Source organism: Mchenga conophoros, linkage group LG15 (genome assembly GCF_057382185.1).
Source record: "Mchenga conophoros isolate Kocher_MC1m ecotype Shallow Benthic linkage group LG15, M_conophoros_male_GT1.1, whole genome shotgun sequence".
Taxonomy (NCBI): domain Eukaryota; kingdom Metazoa; phylum Chordata; class Actinopteri; order Cichliformes; family Cichlidae; genus Mchenga; species Mchenga conophoros.
Genome location: NC_140540.1, coordinates 23,355,173 through 23,382,174, shown reverse-complemented (window position 1 = coordinate 23,382,174; position 27,002 = coordinate 23,355,173). Strand labels below are relative to the sequence as shown.

The window sequence follows — 27,002 nt, the reverse complement described above, 5'->3', positions numbered from 1 at the left end:
GAACAAACCAGCCACCATGAACCCAGCGGCAGTCAATCCGTCCGAGGAGCTCCAGGATGACATCGGCTACAATGTGGAGATCCTCCTCGGGCTGTGGCTGGAGAATCCTCCGTACGAGCTTCGCCGCGCCGTGGAAGGTCGGCTACAACGGCTCTTTTCTGGCCTGCCATGGCTACTAAATTCACTTCCTCTGACCATACAGGCTTTTCTCCGGCACACACCCCACCTTCTCTCAGCCACTCCTGCCTCGCTGCCCGACTCGCCGGATGCGATCTTGCCCGGCCCGTCGGAGCCGTCTGCGGGGAGGAAACGCCGATCGCGCCGCAAGCGCGCCACCCCACAGCTGGACGTTCGGACTTCTAATTCGCCGGCTGTGGTGAGTGAGGACTGTTTTCCATTTGCGGACTGTATGACTGTTCATTCAGGGGCGGTGTTCTGTGCGGCAGATGACTTTGTGAACAGCATATCACCTCCCCCGCAGCCACTCTCAGCCCAGTTAGCTCCCTCGCAGCCACTCTCAGCCCAGTTAGCTCCCGCGCAGCCACTCTCAGCCCAGTTAGCTCCCCCGCAGCCAGTGCCACCCTCAGCTCCGTCTCCAGTGCCGCCTGTAGCGCAGGCCCCAGTAGCTCCAGTGCCGCCTGTAGCGCAGGCCCCAGTGGCTCCAGTGCCGCCTGTAGCGCAGGCCCCAGTGGCTCCAGTGCCGCCTGTAGCGCAGGCCCCAGTGGCCCCAGTGCCGCCTGTAGCGCAGGCCCCAGTGCCGCCTGTAGCGCAGGCCCCAGTGCCGCCTGTAGCGCAGGCCCCAGTGGCTCCAGTGGCGCCTGTAGCGCAGGCCCCAGTGGCTCCAGTGGCGCCTGTAGCGCAGGCCCCAGTGGCTCCAGTGGCGCCTGTAGCGCAGGCCCCAGTGGCTCCAGTGGCGCCTGTAGCGCAGGCCCCAGTGGCTCCAGTGCCGCCTGTAGCGCAGGCCCCAGTGGCTCCAGTGCCGCCTGTAGCGCAGGCCCCAGTAGCTCTGGCTCCAGCATTACCGGTTCCACTCGTTCACTCCGTGCAGGGAGAAAGCCTAAGTCCTACTCAAGGTGCTTTTCATGGTTCAGCCGCCATTGGCACTGTTTGCCGCTCCAGGGCTTCCCCAGAGGCTAGGTCCCAGTCCTCAGCTGATTCTGGACCCCTGGAGTTTAAGCAGCCACCTGGGAAGTGCCCCGTGTCAGTGCTGTCTGAGCAGGGCCAGTGCTCAGCACAGCACCCATTTCCTTCATGTCTGCCAGTGGACTCCATGCCTGCTGGCTTTGTGATGGCTTCTGCTGGAGGGTCCAAGGGGCCCGTCCAGCCTTCGTCTCGTATCTCCGCTGGAGGGTCCGAGGGACTGCTCCGGCCTTCGTCTCGTGTCTCCGCCGGAGGGTCCGATGGACCGCTCCGGCCTTTGTTTCCTGTTTCCGCTGGAGGGTCCGAGGGACCGCTCCGGCCTTTGTCTCCTGTTTCAGCTGGGGGGCCCGAGGAGCCCATCCAGCAGCCTTCCTCGTCAGCTGGTGGTTCCGGAGAACCACACCAGCCTCACGCCGCGTCAGCTGGAGGGCCCGAGGAGCCTGTCCAGCCGCCACCTGCGGCCGCCTCGTCGTCGCCTGGTCCAGCTTCATCCGAGTCTTCGTCGTCGCCTGGTCCGGCTTCATTCGAGTCTTTGTCCTCGCCTGGTCCAGCTTCAGCCTGTGCTTCGCCTGGTCCGGCCTCATCAGAGTCTTCATCCTCGTCTGGTCCGGCCTCATCAGAGTCTTCTGCTACGCCTGGTCCTGCGGCCTCTGCTTCTGCTACGCCTGGTCCTGCGGCCTCTGCTTCTGCTACGCCTGGTCCTGCGGCCTCTGCTTCTGCCACGCCTGGTCCTGCGGCTGTTATGCCACCGCCCAAGCCTCGTTCTGCACCTCGATATCGCCGGCCATTTTCCGGGCCACCTGCTGGACGTCACTGCCATCGGGGTCGGCCCCCTGAACTGCTCCGTGGTCTCCTTCGTCGCCGCCGCTGCCTTCCGCACGGACTCCGGACTCCTGTGCTGTTGGCCCCCTGGCCGGCCCCCTGAACTGTTTTGGACTCCTGTGCTGTCGGCCCCCTGAACTCTTCTGTTTTGGACTCTGTTTTTTCCTGTGTTCTGGTGTGCTTCGTTTCTTTTGGTTTTGGGCTCGTTTTTTGTTTTTGTCTTTTGGCCTTCTGGTGCTCCGGTTTTGTTTTGCTTCGAGCCCTCCTTCCTGGGCCCCCGCCGCCCGCCCTGGTCGGGTTGTTTTCTGTTTTTTCTGGCTGTTTTGTTTCTTGTTGGGCTGTCTGGAGCCAGCCTTTGAGGGGGGGGGGGTACTGTCATGATCCTGGGTCCTTTTGACCCAGCGTTTTGTGTTTTCTCTTCGCGATTTTGGTTCTGTTCTTCCTCTGGTTAGTGTTTACTCTGTTCTGCCCGTGTGTTCCTGTATCTAGTCCACGTTTCTTAGTTTGTGTCCTTTCATGTGTAAGTTCCTGTTTTATTGTGAAGGTCTGTGTCTTATGTGAGTGTTTTCAGTTTGCCTCCCTAGTCTCGTCATGTTAATTACTCCCAGCTGTGTCCCCACCTGTATGTAATCCCCCTGTGTTCTCTGAGTGTATTTAAGTTGTGTCTTCTGTCATAGTAGTTGCTGGTTCGTCTGTGTTGTTTCCCCTCGGTCTCCCTGCGTCTCTTGCGTATTTCCCCGGACCTCCCTGCATCCTCGTTTCTGGTTTGTGTTATTAGCTTATCCAGTTTAGGTTTCCGGTTTCTTGTTTTTCCACCAGTGCTGTTTTGTGCCCACCGTTGTAAATAAATATTCACCTGCACCAGAGCTGCCGCCTTTTGGGTCCTTTTGGGTCCTTTTCTACAACTCCACACGGCTTGCCCCGCAAACCGTGACAGAATGAGCACATAAAATCACCACCAGATTTATGACGTATACATACCAGCCGGTTTTGCTCTTGCCACTGTGTTTATGTTGATATATCGGAGTCATCCTAAATCAACGGGCTTGTGCTCACTGTCTGCAATCTGCAGGATAAACTCCAGCTGAAGAAAATTAAATAATAATGTCTGAGGTGCAAGGGGGAAAGGGGGCAGCTGTCCAAAGTGTTTCCATGGAAGTGATGACCTTTAAAAAACTAAAAACTGATTTCCTCATTCATTTGTTTTTCTTGTTTTTATCACCAAAAACGTGTATTTGTAAATGCTGGACATTAAAATAGGAAAAAACAAAGAAGGTAGAGACAACATAGATCCCACAGCCTAACATACAAAAAAGGCCATGTGTGAAAGCCATATAGCTACAAAATCGACACAATTTTAGGTTTGTGTGCCAAATGAAGCTACTGCACAATGTGGAAGAAATCTAAAAAGAGAGAACTGCCCTCCAGTTCTCACAGTACCATCCCCTTTTTTCACCTCTTTATATCAACTAAGTCGCCAGTGACTCATAGAGGTGGGGAGAATTTTAGGGTTAAGCTACTGTCTCTTTTTTATGGAATTTTTACCTGTTTAGAAAACCTACACATAAAAGCTTTTAAAACTAAATCTGCCAAGCTAACATCATTCTACATTTTTCTTCTTCAACAAAACCCAACCCCTGACCTTAAACCGAGGAGAACCTTAGCTCAGGTGGCCTGGTGGATATTAAGAGGTTAAGTTGTTAATTGCATCAACATTACCCCTCCAAAATCTAAGAAATACTTTTTTGTGCTTTGTGCCACTTGCATTCAGTTTCTTTCACAGAAATTCGCGCACACAAGAAAACGGACATGCACGAAGACGCTGTCAGAACAGCTTGTAACTGTCTAGTGCAGCCGTTGACATTTGTCACCTTCGATATCCTCAAAAACCACCTGACACGCACAAGCACATGCAGACATCATATGCATTTTTGAGTGCACCCTGTGCAAGCACTGACGCACATCCTGTGCATGTCTTCTGCTCTGTGTTTGTTTGCATGAGTGTGTAACCTGGTGTGTGCAGAAATGACACAGTGTGAAGTTTAAAGGCCCACACGTTTATGCTTTGAGGTGCAGATAGTAATCTCTGCTTTACATGATCTATTTCTGTGCACGGTCCGCCTCAACCACACACACACACACACACACAGAAACAAAGACTCGTGGGTGACAACACATACAGTTATAGAAGAAAGCATGATGTGAGAGCCAGCGGGAGATAGAAAAGAGAAAGACGGAGGATTTTTGGATTACATAGTTCATCTCATCCTTGATACCAAGCCGCCTGTTTCACAGGAAGAGGAAGTGACACCGCTGACTCTCTCTCTCTCTCACACACACACACACACACACACACACACACACACACACACACACACACACACACACACACACACACAGTTTCTTCTGCTATCCATCATATTTGCAACCAACACACATTTGAAAAGCAAAGAACGCAAAAGCCCAGTCCCTAATCTTCAGCCACACACTTCTTCCATCCATCATTTTTAGTGTAATCTTCACCGCAGCAGTCACTTCACGAGTCCTCCTTCATGAATTATCCTCCATCTGTTTATAGTCACTGCTGCATCAGTATTTTTCTTCCAGCACAAGCACTATTCTTGCACAGCTCCTTTACTCTACTACTCCGCTGCTTTGAACTCAAATGCAAAACATTTGTCCTTGGTGATCATTGTCAGGGGATGCTAGTGCTTATGACTGTTTTCTGTGTCTTGACCATTAACCTTCCCATTATTACCGGAAAAGGGGCTTATATCAACTACATTAAAACATTAATGGCCCACAAAAAAAATCATTTTCGACCTGACTTGCATATTAATTTTAATACAAAGCAGCTGTACAAGGTCGGGAATAAGATCTGCATTCAGTCTTTTGATGCTACAAAGCACATCATCTTTTTTTTTTCACACAGTAGTAGTGCGTTGAGGGAATGAATGCATTGTTCATCTGTGTTTTTCTAGTTTCTTGCACTATATGAGGCCGTGGAGGATGTTATTTAGAGGGTAAGCCAAGAATATCGCATAAAAAATTATGTCAAGATTTCTATTTGATTAAGAGAAAATCATAAGATTACACACTCGCTTTAAGATTTTTAAAAACTCAGCATCATGTTTCTTTGTGATCGTGGCATCAACTAGCAGAAAACTAATGTGTCATGTTCAGCATTGGGAAGTTATGTGTAGTACTTGTACTTTCCCTTCTTTAAAAAACCCCAACATGCTAAGTTTATGCTTCCTACGTCAGCGTCTTACAAGACAGATTAAGAATCTCTTTTGTTAGCATGTTCTGGTTTGACTTCCTGATAAAATAAAAGATCATTGGCAAGGACCACAACCTCAAACGGGTTATACAATGCTTACTGATAGGGAATGGTAGATGGATTTTAGGCCTCAGTTAAAGCCTTACACTGAGGTTTGGGGAAGGCGTCGCAGAGGATCAGTGGTGCTTCCCAAGCCAGGCAGATCCCTGTGGTACCAATGACGACAATAAACAGGCACACGAAGCGGGAAGGCATTTATATCCTGTACATAGCTTGTACTCACTACAGCCTGTACATACTTATAGTTATAGAATATTCACAACATACTTCATACCGTGTACATTATAACATACCATAATAGACCCATTTCTGTAATATACTCACATATCTATATTATTGCTAATATATATTGTAATATATCTATATCACTAAGCACTTCTGGATGGATGCAAACTGCATTTCGTTGCCCTGTACCTGTGCATGTGCAATGACAATAAAGTTGAATTCTATTCTATTCTATTCTATTATAGACATACAACTGGAAGAGGGGTTTATGAGATCTTGCTCCTGAATTTTGGATAAATTATCCCCAATTGAAAAGAAATGAGTAACGTGAACGAACGATCTGACAGCTTCCAATAACACTGAATTACCGGAGACATTAGCATGACAGTTGTTGTCCCACTGCTTCACCTAAACAGCCAGTCATCTGCTTTAGCTGCTTCAGGAAATATATTGCCAGGGGAGCATAATTACTCTTTATCATAGTAAACTTATAGAGCACCTCATTTTCCTCTTATTTGGTGTTCACAACACCATCTATTCAGCACATTGGTGGGATGAACCAGAAACATTGACCACGTCAATAAAACCTGAAAATTTAACGACTGTGCTCTTAATCTAGCTGGGCCTTTAACTAGTTTCCAGGATGGTTGCTGAGTGGGCAAGACTGCTATTATTATTATTATTATCTTAACAACACGTGTGCTGACTTATTTTTTTTCTTTACTTTGAATTTAGGAGACTTAAAGTGATAATTACTGTCAGCTGAAAACTATTGAAAAATTGTGTAATATTGAGAATTGTTTGGCTTTGCAAATATGACATTTTCAAAATTAAACAAGAAGGATAAAATTAATGCCAAAGTTTTTTTTCTTGCATTCAAAATTTGTGATTATATTTATTGAGTAGTAATGATTTGTTTAATTCTGTACAACAATTAATTCTCAAGATCCTTGCAAAACGTTTCGGTATTAAACTGTATAAGAAGCCATGCAAAAGACATTTGTTATTTTCTTGTGTTTAGTCTTAGAAAAAGTATATTTGTCCTCAACAACTGGCATGAACAATTTTCTGGTACACACACACACACACACACACACATATATATATGATGTAAGTTTGTTTGTTTTTTTCTTTTTTTTTTACATAAGCCTCATTTGTTTTTTTGGATTTTTTTTTGTATATCAACAGAAAAAGCCACGCCTTCTGTCAGTTGATGTCTGTTAATGACAGTTCCAGTAAAATGCGATGAGGTGATGTCATCATGAACTCAGAAGCTCAAACAGAGACATGAAGATAAGCTGTAACTTGACTTGTTTGGTAAAGGTATAAAACCTCAGGGCAGTAATTCCAGTTTGAGATGACAAAATCTGAGAATCAGTGACATGCATATGATGTCTGGCAATTCTGCACTTCTTGCTATGATACAAACCACTGCTGCCAGCCTGGGGTATATGTTTGCTTTTATTACACCAAATATTATTTTATTTCATTTTTCAGGCAGATTGGCCATCATTGTGAAAGCAGAGTTAGAAGAGATGGGTATACATTTCCGTTGGATTTCCGTTGGATTTGGATCCTAACACAGCGTCTGCTTCTGCCTTTACTCACCATAATCAGCTCAGCTCGCAAAACTTTGGTCTTGGCAAACAAAAGCTCGACCTGATTATTGTGCGTGCGAGGAGGAAAATTAGATCATTTACCAAACAGTACAAAGCATGTTAATGAAAGAGAGTCACAGAAATGTGATTGCAGGCAGCGGGAACGTTAAAGTGAGCTCTATCATTTGCACTCCCAGCTGAGGTCGCACCTCCAATAACGAAGCTGGCCAGTTTCCCCGGCAACCAGCCGGGAGGAAACAGTTGAGAGTAATTCTGGTTAAATGAAAACAGCTCAAATGGCTCCTTGTCTTACCGTCTGTTTTTTCTTTATGAGCCTCCCTCTCTCGCTCATCACAGAAGAATCAGCCATTTTAAAAGACGGTTATTATTGCAGAGAAGCACGACTTCTTAAATGAAAACTCTACTCTTGCACAGATAGTTGAAATATTTTCAACTATTTTCAACATTTTTTCTACACAAACTGCATTTTTAAACAGTTTTCTTGACTTTTTTTTTTTAAATTAAAGTGACCTACTGTACTTTTCCTTATTATCTGCCATATAGAGTCTGTTAAAGTTGTGGATGCTCATATTAAACATGGCTAAAGTTTCAAATAATGAGGTCAGTGTAAGTTCAAATAATCCATGTGGCAGAAGTTTTGGCTTCAGACTGGTCGAAATGCTCCTTTTATGCTGAGTGATTTGACGACAAAGAGAGGATGTCCTTATATGGACATCTCTGACTATCTTCTTATTGGGGAGTTTTTCCTTTCCGCTGTTGCCACGTCTTTGCTCATAAGAGGTTGTGTAATTGTTGGGTTTTCTCTGTATTATTATAGGGTTCTTGCCGTAGAATATAAAGCATGCTGTGGTGACTGCTACTACTTTTGATATTGCAATAGGCAACCAGTCACTAGAAGCTGGCTTAAAGGGCAAAATGTCACCTGAGCTATAAATTTATTTATATTACTGAGTTTTAAATATCTTCATAGATAATCACTGACTTGTCAAAATTGACCTCTATTCATTGCACCCGAAATGTTTTACCTAAACTAGCTCATAAATTACTCTATTTTGTGCGCAATGACTGGATGTCATATATTATTTTACACTATCCGGTCGTTAAGTGATGACGTGACGAATCCTACTTCCGGGCCTAAAGTAGTCTGCGTTTAATATGGCTTTTGTGTTGTTAACATGTTTAATGTTTTGTATTTTCTTCTATTTAATCTCAAAAAGCTCCTAAAACAGTCAGTGATCACCGTTGACCTCCCTCGGCTTTTATTACCGCTAATCATTTATTTAAGCTCAGTTTTTAAAACCTTAGGATGTAACTACAGCCCAGCGCATGCAGCAGTATATGAATGACTAACCTCGTATTTTGGATGGATTATCTCAGTTGTTCTCCTGGCTGAAGTTTGGTCCTTTTACAGCATGCTGCCATGCGATTACATTTGTTCCTGACCACCGAGAACACTCACTTTAACTTTTATCGAGTGGAAAAAGGTTAGCTTGTTTATATTATGCTAACATAGCTGTGTCGCTAGCGGTCACGTAGCACATCAGGCCAGCTAGCCAAACTCCAGTAACCCTACAAACGTCACTGCTGTTTAGTTTCCTGTCTTCATTTATGTTGGAAGTGAGAACAGAGCTGTGCGTTTTAATTTGTTTTCAAAACCCCGCAGTCAGGACATGCTATATTGTATTTCGATAGAAGCTAGCGAGCTAACTCCCTGCTAACTTCTAACTCCGTTAAATGTCATAAATTCCGTTTTCATGGATGCCTGGATGTTAAACTCAGTTGTTACACCTGGTAGAGCAGACACTGATCATTTTATTAAAGATGAAAGACTTTAGACAGTTTTTCAACTCTCAGTAATGCCATAGTGATCGTTTGATATATGGACCTGCAGCGGAGTTTAGGCCCAGACACGGCTAGTGACGTCAGACTTTGCGACCGGGTAGTCGCGATATACAAGTACACAGTGGTTATTAGGTTTGTGGATCCTACCTGGTGCAACCGTTTGCTTTCTGGTCCGTTTATCAAGTCCACAAATTGCCCCTAGAGGAGAAAGACAGATGACAGAATTAGAGCATGATGGCACTCTTATGCAAAACTGCCAGTTTTAAACACACTCTGTGTGCTACATGCATACAAATGGCTGCCTCCTGCACTGGAGTCATGCTGATTTCTGACATATTGCCAAATGCCCATGCAGTGTGTATCGCAGTACGGTTGTGAAAAAAGCCCCCCACTGGACCGACAATATGAACATGGCTGGGGGATGTTTAACCCACCCACTGCCCAAAGCCACATTATCACCAAGATGTGACCCGCAGTATTTGCATAGTTTTGGCTTAGTGCTGCTTGTCCTGTAGTTCAAAACAGGAGAATCTTCAAAAAGCATGCAAATTTCCTTTTTGGCAGAGAGTTAAACATGACAATCAATATTTTTGTTCATCTTTGTCGATTAGGCTACACCCAGCAAAACCAGACATGTTATAAATAATCAAAATCTATGGGGGGCCTTAGAAATACTAAAAACGGCATTTGTATCACACTTGTCCTAAAAGGCCGGTCATCTGCGTTTGAGCAGTTAAAGCAATATTACTCTCTTTTTTTTTCATTAGGTTTGGCAATTTTATATATGCAGCTTTTCCTTTCTGAACGGCTTCTTGGTCCACAAAAAACTGCCCTGGGGTTTTTTCAAAGATGACTGCCAAGTGGTGAGAAAAAAAGAGTAGAAATAATAATATTTCCCTTACAGCTCACTAATCTACAGCTCACCAATTAAAGCAGTTACACTGAGTCTATTTCATGCCTTTTAAACTGATGTGTAAAAATGATAAATTACTGTTTTAATTGGAGTATTGCTGAAGAGTACTTGGTAACCTTCAGTTGGTCGCCTAACAAACATCCAATGAAAATTATTTCCCTACAGCAAATAAGATTTTTAGTTTAGATAGATTAACTTTGTGGCAACAGTTTGGGGAAGGCCCTTTTCTGTTTCAGCATTACAATGGCTCCAGACATGAAGCCAGGTTCAAGAGGAAATGGTTTTCAAGTTTGGTGTGAAAACACTTGGCTGACATCAAGGCCATAAAACACTTTTGGGATGAACTGGAATGCGTGTTGTCAACCAGGTCTTTCATCCAGCAGCAGCGTTGTACTGAACCAGATTAAATCCCCGACTGAGGTGGGGAGAAGTTTATCCCAGGAGACCGACACCACACCTACCGCCAATTTAGAAACACCAGTTAACCTAACAAGCATGTCTTTGGACTGTAACAGGAAACTGGAGCACCCAGAGGAAACCCAGGCAGGCACATGCAAACTCAAAACAGAAATTTCTCAGCCATCTAGAAGGACAATTAATCTTCAGAAACAGTGGCCCCACATGAATCACAAGCCCCACTCTCCTTGATGAAAGTTCAGTGTTGCAGGGAATTATTACTTTCTGGCCGTCTCACCCTCAAAACACTCGGCAGCCTTGCTTTGGTATAGGATCATAACCAAAATACAACTAGTTGGCAACCAACTGAGTCAAGTGTCCAATTCCAAAGAAAGCCATCACAGACCAGACTCATCGGCACAGACTGACTCAGTCTGACTCCAGCGTGTTAACAGTTCTTCTGCATTTAGAAACTAGACAGCAGTTATTTTCAAAAACTCTTGCCCACAAGACTGACTGCAGTCCATCTGAGTTACACAAGGCACCCTGTGCAACTGCCTTGCGATCTATATGCAATCCAAAGATTTAAGGGAATCGGCAATGACTGATTTTTTCCTAGTTCTAAGGAGGTTTCTGTCCTATATTTCTTAATATCACTGAGCAAAGAGAGCAAAGGGTCTGCGCACTTATAAATTAATAAAAATGAGAAATAAGTCATTAAATATACTAAGGTGTCGTTTACCATAATTGGCAAGCCTGCCAGGTGAGTGCGTGGGAAACAAAAGTGCATTTGTGTTATTTCAGCAGTTACTGACAATTGAAAACTGTTCAGGTTTGAGGACGTCTCACATTTTCAGTCGTTTTTGAAGGTGAGAAAGTTATAAGACACTCTCGGCGCATGAATATCAGCGTAGAATTGAAATGGGTGTCAGCTAAAAACACACAGCAGCAATGCTTCTGTAATATCTTCAGAACAGCAGAGGTGACATGCTGATCCTGTGGTTTGTAATCATAAATTCCTAAAAACACGTCTTCAGTAGCTGAAGTCTCTGCTGCCATCTTAGAGGATTGGGAACATTTGACACTGCCATATCAAACCCCACAATGAATCCAGCAATAAGCAAATAAAAACACACGACATTCTGTCTTAGAGCTTCAGATCACTCATGTCATCTGTTTGTCATCTTGATTTTCGCTTTTCTTTTGTCACTTTTTTCTTTGGATGTGATGTTTTTCCATTGTTTTATTTTTTTTAAGCCCACTGGGGTTTCTGTTTAGTCTCACCTGCTGAGATTGGATTTTTTTTTCATCCCCAGATATTTTCTGAAGTGTTTTTATCTTTTGTATGGATATGCAAATCACTCACCCTAAACCTACAGTAGCAGCTGTCTCTGTGTTTTCACTGTGATAATATCAGACTGGGCAAACAAAGCCTGGGAACGGCACACCGATACCAGCTAGAGTGTTTAACGAAGTTTGTTCTTACAGATTTGCATTAACTTTTGATGAAAAACACAGGTTAGATTAAGCTGTAAAAGTAAATATCAATGCATAGTTCAATTATTATGATTTTTAAAAACCCAGACATTTGTGGTAGATCTTTTGTAATGAGCTTTAAGGGGGAAAAACCCTCATATGGATTACACATAATCAGTTTGCAATGTTTTTCTCATTCGAGTAATCATTTTTTAATCATTTTCATCATAATTTACCATTTAAAGTTTATCTGCTTACCCTAAATCTGTCCAACCTTCGTCACTTGGATTGACTACATTTCCCAAAATGCCTCTGGACACCCCCCAGAGAAAATGCCAGGGTTCAGCAGGGTTTTACCTACACTTGGACTCATCAGTGAAGTATGAAAGTGAGAGTTTCCCAGTGAGAGAAAGTGAGAAGTTTTTAATTGTGCAAACACTCATTGCAATGTATTCTGGTTCGGGTTTCGTTTCTGTGGGTGCAGATATTTAAATACTCCCGGTATGACTGCAGAGCGTCGGCACAAAATAGCGGCAGTAAATTCTGAGTGACTAACATCAGAAAGGGATGTATGTTGGTGTTTGAGATCACAGATTTTTAATCATTTTAAATCATATTATCATACTTAGACATCTAAGATTTAAAAAAAAAATCAATACAAGCGAGCGTCTGGGTGTTAATGAAAGCAGGAGTTTGACTGTGTCATCTTACTTGTGAAGTAAGAAATAATTCCTACTACACTCATGATATGAAAGACTTGTATTTACTATTTACTGTTCACTGACCACTTTATTAGGTACACGTTGCTAGTACTGGATTACACACCCCTCTTGCCCCCTCGTGCTTTTCCCTTTTTTGGTGAGCTGGTGTGAACTGTAACCTCAATTTCCTGTTCTTAGCTAACAAGAGTGGCAGACAGTGTGGTCTTCTGCTGCTGTAGCCCATCTACAGTACTTCAAGCTTCAATTTGTAATGCATTCAGAGATGCTCTTGGTTATAACAAGTGGTTATTGTGGCCTTCTTGTCTGACCTCTGACATCTACGAGGCATTTACGACTGCTGTTCACTGGAGATAGTTGTGTGGGAAAATCCCTGTAAATCTGCAGTTTGATAGTAACAAAAAGTCACTTAAATCACCTTTCTTCCTTATTCTGATGCTTAGATTGAACTTCAGCTTGCAGGTTGTCTGGACCATGTCTACATGCCTAAGTACATTGAAAAGGGAGATGGCCTCAGAAAGGAGCTGAAACTGGTTGGGATGAAGTACAGGGCTGCAGCAAGACTCGGTATAAACAGTCCAAGAATAAGAAGAAAGAGCAGCATATAGATCACCTTTAAATCTTTCCAAATGTCTCCAAAAACTGAGAAAATATGCCAGTAAAACTGCATATAAGTGTAAGGTGATCAAATTCTGTCTGATCACAAGTCCAAAGGCATCCAGTGTACAGTTATAGAAGACATGTTGGCAGAGAAGGTGTTGTATTTGATTTCAGGCCCTTATAGCATACAGTGTCATGACAGAAAACAGCAGCTTTTACAATGATATTCAAAATTATTCAACTATAGTTTAAGTTGTCAAATTGGCAGTGTAGAGTACAGTAAAGGAGAACAGGATGACGGTGGTGTCATCTGGGATTTCCTGATTACAAAACACTGATTTAGCTCCACTGTCTGATGCATAAATGCATGAAGTGAGACTAATTACAAGCTGCTGAGAAAGTAGGCCAGTTTGAGTAAAGGTCTCTCTTTCTCCTTCTCTCCATTTATTTCTGTAGCATCGCTATGTCCATTTGAAAAGCCGCAAACACACACACAAAAACACGCACAGCCCACAGCATGTTCAGCGCCTGACTTTGCGTAAAAAGAGATTAGATTTCAATATCAGCCTCTTTTCCCCCTCCCTCTACCTTTTTGTTTAAAAACCTGCAATATAACTGGCTGATATGGACCAATGGACAATAAAGAGTTCATCGCTGATTGGCTGAGGGACAACTAATGTCCCAGCACATGACATGCTCGCACACTGTTCTCCTTTTTCCCTTCTTTCTTCACCTCCTCCAGTCCTCCACTCCTCCACGTGTATAACGGTATGAAACTAAACCACTGTGGAACGATTTATCTGGTACACCCAGTCAACCACCTCATTAGGCTTTGTGTGTGCATATGTGTGGATGTGTCTTAATAATTCACCCGTCGCTGTCAGGACCTCGGTCACCAGAGCGCTCTCAGGTTCCTTTACAGCTCTCAGGTGATCGCACACACTCACACACACACAGGGAAAAATTGTGCAATTGCATTCAAAAGCAGCACAATGCAATGAGATAAACTTTATACGAGTTCAGTGTGCCGTTCGCTGAGCGCAGTGTTAGCGTGCTGTGGGTGCATTATGTTGCAAAGCAAATTGTGCACTTCTTTGTTAGTAATAATCCACTCTGAGGTGTCTCATACAATGGTAGTACAACAACAGAGTGAGTGAGGCAAAGGACAACAATATACAGAGTGGAACAAAGTTCCTATTGTCAAATCTTTTCTCATGGAGTGAAATCCAGCAAGGTTAAATGATATAATCTGAATATCAGCGGCTATTTTTTCACTGAACTATGACATGTGGAATGTATTTTTTGGCAGTAAAATATGAAATATGAGAACGAACTACTAGATGTAACCCTATTTGGTTCTCTTTCAACTTTTCAAACTGTTTATCAGTCAAAAATACAATATTTACTCTTTATATTAGGGTCTATAGGTTCATGTGCACGTGCATGCTTTTACCAGCGAATCAGTTCCGAATGAACACCCTGCACACCAGTGAGTCCCAGCTACAATGAAAGCTGTGTGCATCTGTATGTGTGAAGGGGTTATGTCTTCACACCATGCCATACATCTGCAGTCATTTCAAATTCTCCAGCTATGATGTGTGCACTGTGATAATTGACAGCAAATGCTAACCTAACACGTCTGCAGCGAACCGGCTGCAGCACAGTCAGCGGTGAGACAGACGAAGAGACAGGAGGAGAGGCAGAGCGCTGCAATAAGAAGTATGTGAAAAGAAAAATGGAGGTTGTCAAACAGACATTTGGAATTGAATTCTCTGAATTCTTGTGTTGAATTCCAACTATTCAAAGTAATTTAAGCCTTGCTATTGTTTTTTGAGCCAAACCGGACACCGTGAGTCCAAAGTTCCTGCTGCATGCATAAGACTTTCTGGACAGTGGCATCTTGCAGATAAATGTAATGTAATCAGATGAGGATTCTGGTCACAGCATGAATATATGTGTGGCCACATGACAGATAAGAAATATTTATTACATCTATGGCAAATCCAACAAGGAGACATGTTTGAAAGCCTTGAAGAAAACTGGACATTGAGTTTTTCAATTTGAATTTTGAAATAATGGTTAAGAGATCCTTTATTATTTGGCATAATTCTCCCACTATTTAAATTTAAAGCTGTAAAGAAGCTGTTGTGTAAGATTAACAGTCTAAACGCTGTATTTTTAAACTCAGTATAAGCCCAAACTTTTGAGGTGTGGAGGTTTTTCAGAGGACTGTGACTTCTGTCTGCTAAACATTTGGTTTTCAGACTTTTTTGTTCTCCAGGCAGAACAAGAGAAAAGCCTATGTGAATAATAAAGTAGCCCCTCGCTTATCTGATCTGGTCTTCTTTGATTGTATTGTCATTCGCAGCCACTTTTGACAGCCCTTCAGTGGAATCTGGACCTATATCTTCTTATCAGACACTTCCACACATTGTTCTTCTGGTTCATATCCAGTGCTCTTTTGAAGCAGTTGAAGGGATGTTTAGTTTCACAAGTGCCTTTTGAGCTATATGCCATATGTTATCATTCAAGAGCCTCCACAATAGCTTTTGCAATACTGTCTATGGGTAATTTCTCCTTTAGGTGGTGGGTCACACTTGTGGTTAGTTGTAATTTGCCCCACAAAAGAAACAAGCTGTTTACCGTGTTTGCAAAGGCCTTTGATGAGCCATGCCATCACCTGGAAACTGCACAAGCAGCCTGGGTTTTTTCTGTGACAGAGGCTTTTTAGGGGAAATGAGTTAAAACAAAGGAGAGACGCAGTGAATTTGCAAGTCATTCATAATGTTTTTCGCAGTTATACTTCAACAATAATGTATGGATTTCACAAAATCCCACAACACCTCACAGAACACCAGTCATCCAGGAACCACGGCATGACGAAAAGTAGCACAATCAACTGCTTCACTGAGTCTGACTCAAATTCCCACATCAGGCACTGGTGACAACAGCCGAGCGGTTGAGCCCGTTCGGTGCAGCTCTACTCCGAGCTGCTTTCACAGCTCTTAACTCTTCTGTTCATTATCCAGTGAAAGTGTCGAGCGTGCACGATGCTGATTGTCAGCGTGTGAGGATGGCATGGGTAAATCTCCAGAGAATTCACAGTGAGCGCGTGTCATTTGTCCAACCTCCCGGACCTTCTAACCAGGCACCCCACTGCTGTAGTGAAAGAGTGTCTGAAGTGGACTACTTCCTGCTGTGTGCTGCACGTGAGAAACGGCATCTTTGATAGTAGTCCTGTGCTGATTCTAACAACAAACGGTCAGCAGTTTAAAGGCACTTCCCAGTCACACAGCAACAAGTTCCATTTGTGTCTTTTTGCTAGTTTGTGACTTAATTGTGATTTAACATCAAACAAGCAACAAGTGAAGAACGGTATCCACGGCGCTGTCTGCAACCTTTCCTCTCTCTTTCATTACTTGGTGGGAACATTTGATGGCACTTACACTACTGTTATCTTCACTTTACTTTCACTTGTCTGCTAAAATTAAAGGAGTGGAGAATAAATACATTACACAGTTTAAGTTTTCTTATCTTGTTTCTGTTACGTGTTATTTCATTAATAAATGTATTGATTTCTTCGTTACAATTCCTTCTCTGTTTTAGTCAAACTTTATGTTAAACAAGAAAAATATATATTTCCGTCCCTTTTTCTTGAAGTTAGAGTCAAAGAAGACTCAATATCAGTATCAGGCCTGAGAAGGTCAGAACAGTACATCACCAGACGTAATTTTAATGTCCTTGAATTTATACAGTGCTTTCCTAGTCTTACTGACCACTCAAAGCACTTTAAACAATTACATTTTTAGCCGTACATTCATACAGCACTTTATTCTACACACTTAAAGCACTTGATCTTATTCATCATCATCTTTGACCAACATCCGGGTCGCTTGTAACAACCTTGTTACAACTAAAGAAAGTTGCACTGAATTTTTTCGTTTTTGGTGACTGATTGTGAATCGCTCACGATCATAACAAACTGGTCGACCTGAAGTTGAACAAGCAACAACCTCAAACTCAAGTTGGGAGGCAACTTTCAATCTGAAGGCAATCGCGCAGGTCGCCTGGTGGAAAGCAACTTGTCGCCAAACATTCGCGGTCTGATTCAGACAGACTGTGATCACTCTTAGGCAGCTGGTTGTCACCACCATCCTGCAGCATTTGCATCACTATTTATGATATGATATGTTTTATAATCTCCTTTGGGAAATTCGCTGCGGACTTAACTGCTTCCCAGGAAACATCTTAGCAAAGAGTCAATAAACATTAAAATAAAAAAATAAATAAATGAATCGACAAATAAAGGAAAGTAGTCTATTTATAATCACAAACACAAACCACTCAACTTAAAGGCAACGAACACATATTGCACAGATAACTTCAAAAACTGTTATTTAAAATCTTTATTGAAGCTAAATGATTTTTTTAAATTCTTGGGTTGTAATTCCAGGACTCTATTTTGGGATTTATGGAGGAATTTCATAGTTTCATTTTCTAATCTTTGAGATCCTGGAAGTAGTTATCGTCAATTTCTGTTCAATGTGTATTTCTGTGTATGTCAACACCAACAGTGAATTGCTGTATCAACACAACCAGACTGCATGTAATTGACAACTTGACCCCAGTTAATTGCAAACTGATAGCAGATGAACTCTGTCTTATTTCCATGTTAACACATTAAAATTGCGTTGAAGAAGGCAACTGACTACAAGTGGTCACATGCCCAGTCCCGTTCTTCAGAGCAACCGTTTCAAAGGCAATGAGATTACACGTTCATTGCACACAGTTGCCATAATTTTTGTTAGTGTCACCAACCACTGGTTGCCCTAGGGTGACTATAGCATAATGTACATCTCTTCAGGAAGGAACCAGAGTACCCAGAGGGAGCCCATGCAGTCACAGGGAGAATAACACTCTGAAGGCCCCACCCAGATGGGGTTCGAACTAGCAACTTTCTTGGAGTGAGGTGACTGTGCTACCCGCTGTTATTGTAGGTTGTTACATATGTAGCTTGTTGTTACATAAGCTCACACTGCTTCACCGACATAAATGACTTTCCAGACAGCTGCTGCTTAAATCTGGCATACTGATCCATGCAGGCAGCTGCCCTTGAGCCAACACCGCTGTTACGGCCAAGCCACCGGGCTATCCATAGGCTTAAGAATGGTGTGTCCCAAATGCTAACACAGCAACTTCTAAATTAAAATGCTCCTGAAACTGTGCCAGCCCTGGCACAAGCATGATATATGTCAAAAAAAATCTCCAAGACATTAAGCCAAGGACTGTTAGCACTTTATGAACCTTTTCAACTCCGCTGCGTGCTGCTTGTACAAGGGTAGCTTGCTGTATGTTGGGAAGACATAAGAGTTCCCACAAGGCCTAAGTAATAAATTAATTGAATGTTTAGTGCTGAAAGTCTTCTCACACCTCATGCATGTTCTCCATACGCCTGTCCTCCCTGGTAACAGTGTACTTGTGTGTGTGCGTGCCTGGATGCTTGCTCCTACGCAGTAGCTACACCGCGATGGCCATCTGAGGTGGCAGTAGGACAGATGGTACGTAGGTCGGCCTTCCCCCGTGCACGCTCTCAAACATCCATCCATCACTGACACGTGCACGCACAGAGTCAGCAGCATGTTCCCTGACAGCAGAATACATACTGTAATCATCTCTTCAGCTGCAGGCTACAAATGCCACCAACACCATGAGCACATTCAGGACTCACTTCTGTGGCTGCTTTTTCCTTCTGCAGCTTTGACTGGCGGAAAAGAGGCATTCATCTGCAGTTATTCTTGCCATATTTCTCATTATTTCACAGTCTCCAAAGCTTTTTACTGTTTCTATAAATAGCATGCGCATGGTGTCCATTGTAGTCTAAAATTAGCCACCATCCCTGAACAAAAAGATAATAAAAACACACAAATGCATTATTTATATAAAATTGTTATTGATTCCACTTTTGCAATTTGACTTTTACTTTTCATTAATTATGAATCTATAATTTCTTTCACTTTTGTTTTATACTTTTTTTTTAATCTTTCTTACAATTTATCATAAAATGTTACTTATTTGATAACTGCATGCTTTTGTAGAGAAGCTCTTTGTTTGAACTTTCTGTCACACATTAAACATCAAACAAATGCTCTGAGATCCACAAAGTCATACTGGCTGCAGCTTGGCTGCATGCTGCCCTTCAGCTGTTTCAAACCTGCACTTCAGACCTCACCCTGCCAATCATGTGCACTGCTGTGAGTGTCCTTGAGCAGGATCTTACCACCTGTTGCATGCAGTTGCGTTTGACCCTGATCTTTGACCTCTGACCTAATGGAACCCAGCCTGCAGAGATGACCACTACGAGATGATAATGTAAATCTTCTTTGGAAATGGAGACAGGCTAACATATTTTCCAGGAGAGTACAGAGGGAGAGGGAGAGAGGGAGTGAGAGCAGGAAGAGCGGCAGGGCCGAGCCGTTAGTCGCAGTCTCCCCGGCTGGGGCCCCTCTCTATACGGCAACACGTCATGGAACATTCCCGGAACCAGCCAGCGCACCACCCACCATCTCTCTCTCCCTCTCATACACAGACACATACACAGAGGAAACAAACGATGAGCATATGAGATAAAGTCACCCCCATCCGAAAAAGAAATGGCCAGTGTTCCCCTATTCGTTTTCGGCAAGCACAGTGTAAACCAACGCTTAGGTACTGTAGCAACAAGAGTCGTTTGTGACTCTCTGAGGAGTGTCACACTGATCATACTGTAGCAGCAACAAGGAAATACCAAAGAGTGTGCGGAGGTCACTGCTTCAACTCACTTTTGAACATTCCACGCGCGCTATAGAGTGATTAAAGAAGTCTCACATGAACGTCAGAGAGAACTGCAGGTGAAGGTCTATTAATCAAACCAACCTGCCGTGGGTTTGTGCTAAAAACAAATCAACCTTCGGACGCAAAAATCACACCAATCACACACCATCCGAACTTCCACTTTCATCGCTTCCTATCCACCAACACGTACCCTCCCTCTCTTCCTCACTGTCTATCTCTTCCCCGGCCTTGCAACCAGCCTGGCCGGGCAGGCTACTGCAAATTCCTCAGGATATTACGCAACCTGGGTAATCTGCATGCAATGCAATGCGTGCCCGGGGTATTCCCCCAGCATAGCCTTGCCTTTATAAGCTAAGCAAAAGCTCAAGTGCCTTGAAAAGATGCCATAAATGTCCACCATGGCGCATAAAATCCCACTGTCACTGTGATGTGTGTGAGAATATGATCCGTAAGCTTTCGTTTTCCCCTCTCCGCTCTTACCTTCTGTCTGCGCTCCGGCTGCGCGTCTCCGTGCGAAAATGACAACAAGCAGCCCGGTGACAGCAGATCCGATTCCGGGCGAGCTTCGCTCGTCGCTCCGCTACAAACAGCCAGGGGGTGGTTGTTAGAAATCCACAACAATCGAGGGGGGAGCGCTGGAAACGCCGCAGAGAAGAAGCCGGCGAGGAAAAGTTGCGCGTAAAATTGGAAGGAATCCTCTGCGAGCGGATTTCTGCTGCCAGAGCTCCACTCCTGCAGTCAGACAGACAGTAAATGTGTGCGTCTGACTGTGTTGTGAGTGTGTATGTGTGCGTGTGTCAGGGTGAAATCAGGAGACACATACACACGCACACACACACTCATACGCACACGGGGGTTATTCCAAGCGCCACTTCCCAGAATAGCAGCATAGAGGAGAGTGAGAGTGAGAGAGACGGAGCGGCAGAGAGCGAGGAGAGAGGGCGTGTGTGTGTGTGTGAGTGTGTGTGTGTCCGCTTGCAGGCGCGCGTCCGTGCAAATGTGTGTGCCGCTGTGACGTCGTCGGATCCCCCAACGCGCAACCAGGGCAGAGGGAGGGGAGGGGAGGAGGAGCAGTGGCCGAGGAGGAGGCTCTGTCTGCCGGCAGAGAGAGAGCAGGATTCCCCGGTCACCTCTGGAGCGACCTGTCTGTCTGACTGCCTGCCTGTCTCCGTGCCTTCTTTTTGCTTGCACATCCATAGATATATAGTAAAACGGAACACATTCAAAAGCATTTGCAAATTGTACTTCAAAATCTAGCACATGTCGTCGTATTAAAAAAAATCAAATATTTCTATTGTTTACAGATGGCACGACCTTATTGAATTATAGATGTCCACAGATATTATTAATATTATATATGTGTTTGTTTTATTTCATCTTCTTACCTTTTCTTATGGGTTTACTACACAGCTGGATGCAGGGAACATGTCTTAATTCCCCATGGCAGAAAATTAACCCGTTCACCTCATTTCCCTCTTTCTCTAATACAGTGTGTGCATGCAGTCACTGCTGGAATGTTTAGGCTCCCGCATGTGCAGTGTATTGATTTGATTAAACGGATTGAGAATTATCGCTGGTAGCAGACACATATGGGCCTACCATGGGCTGTTTTTGACGCAGGGCATGGGATTAGCATGGACCAGATGTGGCCCAAATGTCTCACCTGACTTGACACTTGGCTGGACCCAGAACCAAGAGTATGAATGAGGGGCTGCATGTTTTGCCACTCCTCTACTTTCATTATTATGCATGTACCTTCTGGTTGAGGAACAGGATTGAAACCCTTAGTTTGAAGTTTTCACCTGCAGAACATGAAGCTTGTTTTCTCATTCAATCTCTTTTCCCACTACAGAAACATTTGGAGCTGCTAGATGCTGGCTCCACCACTAAATAGAGCATTGGAGAGATAAACAGAACATCTCATTATTGCTCAGCCTTGTTTGCTTTTGGTAGCATGAGCACAAAGCCTGAAAAATTATTTTCTTTCTGCTTAATGGCACAGATGCTACTGTTTTTTGTTATTTTAGCTGTTACTGGTTAGCATGGTTTATAAAGTGCATTCTTCTTCTTCTACAAGACCTACATCATGAGTAATTGATCCCTAAATCACACACTTTGACTGAGTATTGCCTTCACCACGTCTGCAAAATTAGAATGTTTGATTTTAAGACAGGGGACTTAAAATCTTAGTCTTTCAGAGAAAATAGTTTTTATCCAAGCAAAATAATGGTTACAATTGTAAAAAGCAATTGTAAAAGCAAGCTTCCACACAGGCTTCAGTATGAAAGCTAAAGGCAGACCGGGGCATGTGATTAAACAAAATATATGCTAATGTCAAAGTAATGATATTTTTTAAACATTTCTTGATGCACACATTTCTACAGGTCTCACAAAGCCTGTTCTAAAGCCACTGGTCAAGGCTATGTGAGACGTGTTAAAAAAATAACAGGAGAAACTCTTTGGTTGTGTGGTTTACATGAAGAAAAGTAGCCGTCTGCCATGGCATTGACTGCACAGAAAATAAACTTTATATCTGACTGGTCCATTTCCTGTGCTGCTGTGCTCCATCATTTTGAGATTTAGCTGGCAGGAACATATTTGGGTGTGGTCACGTGCTTCTTTCAGTAATTTTCTGTGGTCTCTGTTTGCTGTCGATGTCTCTTGTATCATCTTGAAGACAGATGGATGCACAGCCAACTCTTGGTAAAGAGGCTCTCAGTCCTGCACTCTTTTCACATCGTTTTCCTTCAGCATCGGCTTTCTCATCTGGGCATTTGGTGTTACCTTCATACTGACCATTAAGCTCTTAAACATTTGACTCAGGCATGCATCAGTGCTGACTATACAGCAAAAAACTAGGTGGGCCAGGAGTTATGCAGACTCTAAATTGCAACATGGGTTGAATTACAACGGAGTCTGTTTTGACCTACGTGACCTATTTTATGTACGCAGTGTTCTCTCTATCACTTTATACTCTATCTTTAATTGTTCGTGAATGAGTGTTGTGTTTTTTTCATTCTTATGTGAGTTTGTATTGTTTTACTGTGCTTGTATTTGATTGAGGAAGCAGAGGGTGCGTGACCTTCCCACCTGTGTGGAAAAGAAAATCTTCATCAGAATTGTTCATGACTTTTAATTATGCTGCATCCGTTTTACCAAAATTATGTGCTCAGCGTATACATGTTAGCAGCAGTCCTTTCTGCTTCACAGTAGTCTCTACAGCAGGGCGTGGCAGTAAAAGAGTTAAGGAAGGAAAAATCTGAAGCTGCACCAGTCAAACTGGTAGCGCTAAAAAGTTAAGACTTCGGAGGGAAATCCACATTGGAAATCTGATGTAAGTGGAAACCCATTTTAAACCTATAGCATAACTAAGTTATTACATTTCTGGTGAGGTGCATGTGGAAGATTAAAAGGGGTTTCTGGTTCGATTTCCCACAGACGTCACAGAAGGCACAAGTCTAAACGTGACTGGCAGGAAGAAAACTTATTGTCTAAACAATAAAAATAAAAGATTTTTCCTCACTGTCATTTTTGACTACACTCTAACTCACTCTCTAGTGCCAGATCAGTATCTGGCACTATAAAATGCTTGTCTTATGGTGATAGTTCTGTCCGTTTGTGTAGGTTTGCTTACAGAGAGACTGCAGAAAGGAGTTTCAGCCGTAGCAGTAGGTTGAATCCTGATTGGTTGATGAGCTGACCAGAGCAGGGAAGGAAGTGACAGCAGAATTCACTGGGAATGGGAGAAGTGCAAAAAACGTTAGTTTAAGTTAAAAAAAAAATACAGTGTGAGAAGTGGAGGCAGTGGCTGCAGTGGGCACTTTTCATTGTTTTAAATGCTCGGTTTCGATTCAGCTCTTTGTGTTTATAATGTCACTCTTCTCCACAGCTGACTGATGGACCAACAACAGTAGAAGCAAGAGTAACCCGTCCTTACTTAGAGCTAGTGTCCTCAGTCGAGGCCAAATGTGGCCCACAAGAGAGCTGCATTCATTCCTATCTGGGATGTGCCATAATACAGTGAAATCTGTGTCTACACTATGGACAGGTCACAGGAGACAGTAGACAATAGCAGCAGCAAGTTTCCCAGCCACTTTAGCCTAGTGTAGCATGACAAAGGCATGGTTTAGGCTCATCTGATTCACTGCAGACTACATAAGGAAAAGGAAAAATTGAATTCTAACCTTAAAGATCAAGAGCGTGTGTCTCCTTAAGCCACACAAGGAGCTTGATGCTTCCACAGGAAAGGGACCAGAAGACTCTGCCTCCCATTCTTCTTTTGGAAACTGCAGGAACCACAAGCAAGCCTGCAGTCTGAGAGCAAAGTGCTCTGATAGAATAATATGTCACTATGACGTGTTTAGGATTTTTGTGTGTGAACAGCAAAAGTGTTGGTTGTTTGACTTTATGTACTTCAGGACTGAGGGAAGCCAGCCAATCCTGCTGCACAATACTTATGCTCAGCTAAGCTGACTGGATCTTGGCTAAAGCGCCATATGAAGTGACATTAATCTTCACGTATTCCTAATAATGTTGAACTGTTTTAGGGTTTGACTATGTCAGTTGCTTTTGAAGTTCAGAGTTACATATTGCCAAGAGCCAACATCACATGAAACTAAAACTGTAGCTACTATATTCTAGTTTTAGTTCAGAACACTCTGCCGGTGTTGAACAGTTTGAAAAATAACCATAATGATGCCAGAAGATGACCGTGTGCTAATGGTTATAATCATGTTTCTTACCACTGAAAATCCAAGAAAGTGAGTGCAACAATTGTGCATCAATCTGGTGGGTTGCACTATATTTTTAGGTGGGCCCTTAGTATTCACACAATACCTACTCTGGCTCCTTTCATGTGTAAAACACATTTGGAAATACAGCAGAGCTCATTTAGGCAGCCCTCCTGCTAATAAATTAGGCTTGTTAAAGCCTCTTTTTTTGAATGTGGCTATCTCTTTGTGCTATTAAGTTACATTAGGCTGTGCAAGTGCCTTTCAGTAGCAGGTGGCAGATTTTATAAATGACTGGACCTTGTACCTGCAGCTTCACAGGTTTGATGCCTCTGACAGGTACAGCATTAGCCAAAGACACGGGCTCTGACGTAACCATTCACTCTGACAATAAACAGGTCAGGCCTTTTGCACAGCCCTCAGACATCTTCAAATGGCTCCCATTTTACCCGGGAACACATAATGACACATAATGGTCTGATAATTGTCTCGATGGCATCCGTCCTTTTAGAGAAGTTACCCAAGGTGAGAGTGAAAGAGAAAGAGGAAAAGATCTTGTTCGGCAAAGATGGAGCCATCAGTGAAGGGACTAGAAACACTGTGGGGGTTTTTTGTTTTTTTTCTGGTCAAGGCTTCGCTGGTGCCCACAGCCGATAACACCGTGAAAGTTTTATCTCAAAGGGTTGTATTTGTGGCATTATTATTTCACGGCCTACAGTAAAGAAACCAACATATGACTGTCCTGAGTCACATTTCAAGCACTTTTCCTGTGGTAATAGAGCCACCAGAAGAAGCAAGTGATTTATTTCTAATTTGTTTTCCAGTGTTCCAGGACATAGTGTTTGTCTGGAGTGGTGTGAATTTTGCAGAGTGTGAATCCCACCTTCCGCTCACAGTTGTGATGCCAGTTGCTCCCCTGCAATTCCAGCTATTCAAAGAACACTTGAGTTCTAAACAAACAATCGGCAGTCTGAGATGCCGAGAAGTCATCAGAGACTGATTTGGTACTGACTAAAAAATCAGTTACTCAAATTTGGCTTGCTTTATCATCCACTTTGACGCTTATGGGGAATATAACGTAATACTGCATTCAGTAAGACTTGATATAAACACCTGAGACCTCATAAGGAATGTGTTTACAAAGGTCAGAAGTAAAAAGAGACAAGGATTGTTTTCTCATAGACTTTGCAAAGAAATCCTTTTGAAACTGGAAGAACTGGTTTGAGGAACTCCTGAATTGTCTTTGCTTTTTAGGCCCAGTAGCTATGATCATCTTTTATATAAAGTTAATAATATGACTGATCATTTATAAGCTAAAACTAGCAAAACGGTTTAGTAAATTGAACCCAAAGATGATTTAAAGGGAACATATTCCATTTATCTGCATCAGACTGGTGAGAAGTCCATGGTGTACCCCGCCTTTCTCCCTATGGCAGCTGGGATAGGCTCCTGGATGAATAGATATCCACAAATTTTTTAACTTCATTTTTTTTTTTCATGTGCTCTACTAAAACAGCTTTGCTTAATTCACTTCTGCTCCCTTTAAGGCCGCCTTCCTTTTAAGCTAACTCCCTTCTGATTGGCAGCCCCTCACAAGCAAAACATTTTGAGTAATGGGTGGGGCTTCTGTGCTCACCAGTAGAGCTGTGTTTCTATGACGACCATATGACAGAGCTATGAAACACCTGAGCTTTTAGTTTACATACGCTGACCTCATTTTAAAACTTGTTTAATGTCATCATTGACCTTTCCAACATATATTTAAAACAGAAAATAAGAAAAAGTATAGCAGAAGGTTCTGCTATCATGAATTATTCAATTTTTCATTTGATTTGTTTCATCATTTTTTTAGTCATGCTACTGGTGTAGAGACCTGGAAGGGGGAAAAAACATTGCTACATAGGACAGTCGGTGGAGCTACTTCAAAAGCTGGTCGATTTTCCATCTGTATAAAACTATAAACATTTATGACACCTCTTCACAAAAGGAAAATATAAATAAATCAGATCTGAAAAAGCTTCAAGGTTTGGGCAGTTGCAAGCAATCGTGAAAAATCTGTTCTCTGATGAGGCTGCAAAAAACCCCAAAAAAAACAAACTACATTGATAAATATATAAATACTCGGGGTGCAACAATACTTTATCGATATTGAACCATTTGATACAGTGCTTTCGGTTCGGTACGCATATGTATCGAACAATGCAAAATTTTTCAACTTTTCTTCTGACGATGCTGTCTGTGTTGACAGCTCAGTGGATCTGCGTTCGACTACTCCGCTTAGGCTGCAGTGTCGAGCGCAGATCCACTGAGCGCAGCGCAAGCTAGCAAGACAGAAGCTAAGTTCGTTGC

The 27,002-nt window shown here is 43.0% G+C and overlaps 1 protein-coding gene across 2 annotated transcripts in view; it reads right to left on the bottom strand.

Annotated features, from left to right (window-relative positions):
• Positions 1–20,879, bottom strand: part of hivep2a (HIVEP zinc finger 2a) — a 121,290-nt gene extending 100,411 nt beyond the window's left edge. The window contains exons 1-2 of one of the 2 annotated variants that reach the window (XM_085248249.1): positions 20,404–20,879; positions 9,136–9,186 (exon numbers count right to left, since the gene is read on the bottom strand). The gene's annotated coding sequence lies outside the window, so the exon portion shown is untranslated. The remainder of the gene's footprint in view (positions 1–9,135; positions 9,187–20,403) is intronic. The other variant, XM_085248250.1, reaches the window with a different exon arrangement.
• Between the last annotated feature and the right edge of the window lie 6,123 nt (positions 20,880–27,002).